The sequence below is a fragment of the Heterodontus francisci genome, chromosome 11 (assembly GCF_036365525.1).
Source record: "Heterodontus francisci isolate sHetFra1 chromosome 11, sHetFra1.hap1, whole genome shotgun sequence".
NCBI lineage: Eukaryota > Metazoa > Chordata > Chondrichthyes > Heterodontiformes > Heterodontidae > Heterodontus > Heterodontus francisci.
The window spans coordinates 95,085,071-95,091,736 of NC_090381.1; positions in this window are offsets into that span (position 1 = coordinate 95,085,071).

Below are 6,666 nucleotides of genomic sequence, written 5' to 3' on the forward strand. Positions count from 1 at the left end.
GACCAAGGATTGCTCTGGGATGCCCCCACCTCCAGCACAAATGTATATAAAGCGTCTTCTACTGAAATGAGTGCACGTGGTTAAAATAGTTCCACCATAGCCACACCTGGGGTTGTTAGTGATATCTATTGGACAATACTGTTCTCACAATGTGGCAACTAGAGTAATACAAAATAATTTTTAAAATGTAAGTAATTTTACGCAATCACGTGACTGTACTTTCACATCACACAGCAAGGGGCTCTGAAGTCAGGAGAGGAGATTGTACTTACACGATCTCTGTCATAATGTACATCATGTGCATTTCTGGTTGAGTAGGGTTTGGTTGATGCAAGCATGAGCAGGAGCTTCATTTTCATATAAGAATTGTTACGACCAGGTGAGAAAGAGGTCTAGGGTTCCCTTTCAGCCTTCACCTGGTCTTACTGTAAGAGGGTTTAATTTTAAACACACTGTGTTTTTAACTCCCCCTTGATGAATCCTTGTTCACTGCTTTTCAATAATAAGGCAAAGAAACCAGCGCAAACAGGCTTTCTTAGGTTTAAAGAAGAATGGTTGAAATTGATTAAACTCAAACTTAAACTCTAATTCAGTTAAAGCCTACAGATACATGACGTGCCCCTGCTAGCATGCATACGCGATGCACACATGCAAGAGAGAAAAGAGCAGAAGAAAAATAAAGTGGAAAAGTTTGAGGCAATATCTGAAGAGTTGTTGTTACAGTTCTTCGTGCTCACTGTAGAGTTCTTGATTGTAGGTAGATCTTGCTTTTCGTTGGGGCCCAGTGTTTTTCTTAAACCTTGTTCGCTGCAGGAGACTTTTCTCTCTTGGGGCTCATGTGTCTTCAGTGGATTTAGAGGCTTGTGAGAAAGAGATGGGAGCAGACAGACAGGAGAGGAGGTCTGCTTCAGTCCAGGAGCATACTTCTTTCTGCAGACTCTCAGTTCAAATTGTACAATTCAGAAACCCCCAGGTTGCTAAGCAGGTTAGTCATGTGACTAACTGGTCTGACCACGTCTTGCCTCTGTGTATTGTATCATTTTTTTTTATTATTATTCATTCATGGGATGTGGGCGTCACTGGCCAGGCCAGCATTTATTGCCCATCCCTAATTGCCCTTGAGAAGGTGGTGGTGAGCTGCCTTCTTGAACCGCTGCAGTCCATTTGGAGTAGGTATACCTGTGGAAGTGAGCAGAAAGGCATGGCACTATGCTTAATGGGAAATATAGCCAAGTTAGGAATAGTAGCTTTGATGAGCTTTGATTTTAAGTGGCAGAAACCACAATGAAATAGTTAAAAGTAAAGGCAGAGCGTGTGAGACTGTAAAGACTAGCCGACACTGGTAATTGCAAGGACGTCTGTTCTTTATGGCCTGATTGTGTGACTCCCTGTGGTTTGGAACAAATGGACTCCTGTGAATCAAATGATGTCCATCCCTGTGTGAGTGATAAGGAGTGCTAGGCCCCTCTTATCTTCGTGAGCTGCCACTACTTGTAGCTGCAGACTGCATGAAACACTCAGGAATGTAAACCTAATAGAGATAGCAGGATGCAGAACTCATGATCCATGTAGGGAGTGAGACCAGCATGGTTATTGATGATTCCTATGCTCTTGCTAATTAGCTTGCTAGTCCGCTTTCTTTTATCTTGCTGGTACAAAACAATATTTTATTAGTAACAAGTATGTATTGAGAATGGAATGTATTGTAACCTCAGTAACAGATGTACTGCATGTCACCACGTGGGTGAAGTCGAATTGTACCGCACTGATTAGTTAAACAAGGAGGTGTAGCATGAATCTTAATGTATAAACAGTAGTACCTGTATCACAAACTTTACTTACTCTGGGGAGGACCCGACAGACTCTGGTGGAGTCAGTGCCGCTGTTCTCAGAGTAAGTCCGCTGGCGACTGCGCAAATAAAGTAATTGATTTTACCTACACATCCGACTCGGTATATTTACTGAACCAGACTGAAGGCAAAAAGAACTCAGATTAACATTTCCACAGTGGTGTTAGGAAGGGAGTTCCAGGATTTTGACCCAGCGACAATGAAGGAATGGCGATATAATTCCAAATCAGGATGGTGAGTGACTTGGAGGGGAACTTGCAGGTGGTGGTGTTCCCATGTATTTGCTGCCCTTGTTCTTCTTATTGGTAGAGGTCACGGAAGGTGCTGTCTAAGGAGCCTTGGTGCATTGCTGCAGTGCATCTTGTAGATGGTACACACTGCAGCCACTGTGTGTCGGTGGTGGAGGGAGTGAATGTTTGTAGATGGGGTGCCAATCAAGCGGGCTGCTTTGTCCTGGATGGTGTCGAGCTTCTTGAGTGTTGTTGGAGCTGCATCTTAGCAGGGAATGGAATGCACTTCCCTGCCTTCAATGTCTGTTAGTATGTAAATGTTTTTTTTCCAGCCAAGGTCTGGGAGTCCTTGCAACAGGCCTTCTCTTCTTCCCAGCATCAATTTGAAATTTAATGTCCATATGGCAAAATCAATAGGCCTCATTCTTAGCAGGTGTGGGCCTGCATGACAGAATTTAATGCTTATTTCTATTTATCTACTGACACCCAATAAAATGGGCATGCATGTGTGCTTGCTGTCCTGAAAACAATGTGAATTTAAACTAGAATAGAGCAATTTTAATTTTAACTTTTGGAACTGATGTATAACAGTTTTCTTGTTGTTGAAATTTGTAGTCTGTATTTTTTTGGATTCCGCTTACTTCATAATGTTTGTGCCATGCGTTTTGGCACAGTCACTTGAATTTTACATCATTAAAATTTGAACCATGAACATTCCAATCTTTCTCTTTGTCTTTTTTTGGAAGAAGTGAGCAGGCGGGAGGAGAAAACAAGGGTACCAGGTAGGTGAGACTGCATCAAAGGGAGACCTCCCCACATTTGCTGCTATCCTAGAATTTGGATAAACTAGGTAGAGGTGTATTACACGGATTACTCAGCTTTAAAAGATTAAAATTCATCAGTGAGGCCATGATAAGGGTTGGGTTTCATACTGGAACCTAACTTTCAGTTAAACTCAATTAGTAACTCTCAAGGTCACAACAAACACAACTTTTATATCTGTGGTTCATTCTAGGATGTCAGTGGGAACATTAACAACATAAGCCAGTCAGCACTGCACGGGTGTATCAAGCAATTAACTGATTCCCTGTTTGACAAAGCAAGCAAATTCATCAAATTTGCCACAGACAACCAACAAACAGCAGAAGAGGCATATGCACTTTTTACAAAGAGTCCTTAAAGTCTAAGATGTCATTGATAGCACCCATATGGCTCTACAAGCTTCATTTATAAACCACAAATGCTACAGGTACAATGAGGTGCCTCTAGGTACCAGAAGCATAATAGAATGTACCATAAGCATGCTGAAGTTGCGTTTGAATGGCTTGACAGATCCAGGAACTTTTCTCAATCCAGCCTGGCCAATATCTCTTGAATATCATTGCCTGCTGCATGTGAAAACATTGTATTGTCCAACAAGAGATAACTACTGCATGTCTGGAGGACAAGGACAACCAAAAACAGCAAGGAAATAAAGATGAGCAGGAGCATCCAGCATTTCTTTTGCAGGCCAGCTGCCAGAGCCATATAATAGGTTCTCAAAGATGAGCATTCCATCAACGGTCCCCTTCATATTTTCAACATGCCATTATTAACTATACCTTCACATACACAGCCTGAAACTGCAAATACACTACCAAGGGTCTCATTTCCAACAATTGTTAATCAAGTATTCAACATCATATCCAAAACACTTTGGAAACAGCTAAGCCTCTGTGCAACCAGATATTTATTTCCCTGATATGAAATACGCTTGCGCCTGGTGCGTATACTTTGCCTCCTTTCAAGGCGCTTCCTCAGTGGTAGGAACAGGAGAGGTTGCTGGCTGCTTTGTGTCGATGAGAGCCACTTAGTAACAAGTTAGCTCGTACCTCCATGAACTGTGTCTTTAGATGCATAGCTACTGGCTCAACATTTCAACAGCAGCTGGTTCAGTCTGACCATTTGTACCACATCTGTAGTCATTGAAATGAGTTGGCAAGAGGATCCAGATGTGTTGTCATTCTAAGAAACAGCGCCATAATTCATGCCCCTTTCAGATATGCCCCTGCTTCTGGCCACCACATCATAGCCAGTGATCAACACGATGGCACCTGTGCCCTATCTCATGGTTCTCGCTATCTGATTCTACTCCTGTTGCAGCCAGAGGAGTGAGACCATTCTACCGCGGCACTCAAGATCTTTATGGTAACAGACATGCCAACTATCACAAATTTATCACAAGAGATGCCATTTTGAAGTAGAATTGAACCTCACTTGGCAGAGTGCTCTAAAACCTCGGGATTGTTGAATGGCGACTCAACCCCGCACTCAGTCAGGGAAGGCATGGGTGCTGGAGTGGGGAACCTGTGGCCTGCGCGCCGAGTGATTATAGTGACTGTCAAGGGAGCGGGGGGGGGGGGTGGGACGGTGGAGGGGGGGGTGGGACGGTGGAGGCGGGGGGTTGCAAGGCCTGGAATGGTGCCATCTTCAGCTGCACGGCAGAGACTCCTCCCCCTTGGTGGGACTCCAGGCCAATGTTAGGATAATGCAGATTGCACAGAACCTGAACCTGAGGCGGGACCTGGGCCTCGGCCTGAGCTGTAGGAGGCTTGGGGCAGCCTCCCTTTAAATCTCTCTCTCTTTAAACCACCCCATTTTTCTCCCCTTCTGTCCTTCCTGGAGCTGTCAGCATATTAACATTGGACCATATTAACATTGGACCCCTGAAGAGACTTGCAGCTGCAGGCTTTAAGGTCACCACTGGGATGCTGTGGGAACACTGCAGAACGGAACAATATTTTTAAATGAGAAAAGTGAAAGTGAGGGAAAGGAACCAGAGTCTTTACCTGGCTATATCTAACCTGAGGGAGTGCATGCAAGGTAAAAAGCACGGCCATGCAATGTAACCTGAGACAAATACCTCAAATAAAACCAGAAAGTGCTGGAAATACTCAGCCAGTCTGGCAGCATCTGCGGAGAGAGAGACAGAGTTAATGTTTTGAATCAGATGTGACTTTTCTTCAGAACCCTAAGGTAGATGGGTTACCGTCAGGGGACGGAGAGGGAACCAGCAGGCAGTGCAGGGATCCCCTGTGGCCGTTTCCCTCAACAACAGGTATACCGTTTTGGATACTGTTGCGGGGGACGACTTACCAGGGGTAAGCAATGGGGTACAGGTCTCTGGCACAGAGTCTGTCCCTGTTGCTCAGAAGGGAAGGGGGAAGAGGAGCAGAGCATTAGTCATTGGGGACTCCATAGTTAGGGGAACAGATAGGAGGTTCTGTGGGAACGAGAGAGACTCACGGTTGGTGTGTTGCCTCCCAGGTGCCAGGGTTCGTGATGTCTCGGATCGTGTTTTTGGGATCCTTAAGAGGGAGGGGGAACAGCCCCAAGTCGTGGTCCACATAGGCACCAACGACATAGGTAGAAAGAGAGATGGGGATTTAAGACAGAAATTCAAGGAGCTAGGGTGGAAGCTTAGAGCGAGAACAAACAGAGTTGTTATCTCTGGGTTGTTGCCCGTGCCACGTGACAGCGAAGCGAGGAATAGGGAGAGAGAGGAGTTGAACACGTGGCTGCAGGGATGGTGTAGGAGGGAGGGTTTTGGTTTCCTGGATAATTGGGGCTCTTTCTGGGGTAGGTGGGACCTCTACAAACAGGATGGTCTTCACCTGAACCAGAGGGGTACCAATATCCTGGGGGGGAGATTTACTAGTGCTCTTCGGGGGGGTTTAAACTAATTCAGCAGGGGAATGGGAACCTAAATTGTAGTTCCAGTGTACAGGATGTTGAGTGTAGTGAGGTCAGGGATAAGGTTACAAGGACGCAAGAGGGCACTGGCAAGCAAGAACTTGGTTTAAAGTGTGTCTACTTCAACGCCAGGAGCATCCGGAATCAGGTGGGTGAGCTTGCAGCATGGGTTGGTACCTGGGATCTCGATGTAGTGGCCATTTCGGAGACATGGGTAGAGCAGGGGCAGGAATGGATGTTGCAGGTTCCGGGATTTAGATGTTTCAGTAAGAACAGAGAAGATGGTAAAAGAGGAGGGGGTGTGGCATTGTTAATCAAGGAGAGTATTACAGCGGCAGAAAGGACGTTTGAGGACTCGTCTACTGAGGTAGTATGGGCCAAGGTTAGAAACAGGAGAGGAGAGGTCACCCTGTTGGGAGTCTGCTATAGACCTCCGAACAGTTCCAGAGATGTAGAGGAAAGGATAGCAAAGATGATTCTCGACAGGGGCGAGAGTAACAGGGTAGTTGTTATGGGGGAATTTAGCTTTCCAAATGTTGACTGGAAATACTATAGTTCGAGTACTTTAGATGGGTCAGTTTTTGTCCAGTGTGTGCAGGAGGGTTTTCTGACACAGTATGTAGACAGGCCAACCAGGGGCGATGCCACATTGGATTTGGTACTGGGTAATGAACCCGGCCAGGTGTTAGATTTAGATGTAGGTGAGCACTTTGGTGATAGTGATCACAATTCGGTTAGGTTTACCTTAGCGATGGACAGGGACAGGTATATACCGCAGGGCAAGAATTATAGCTGGGGGAAAGGAAATTATGATGCGATTAGGCAAGATTTAGGATGCGTAGGATGGGGAAGGA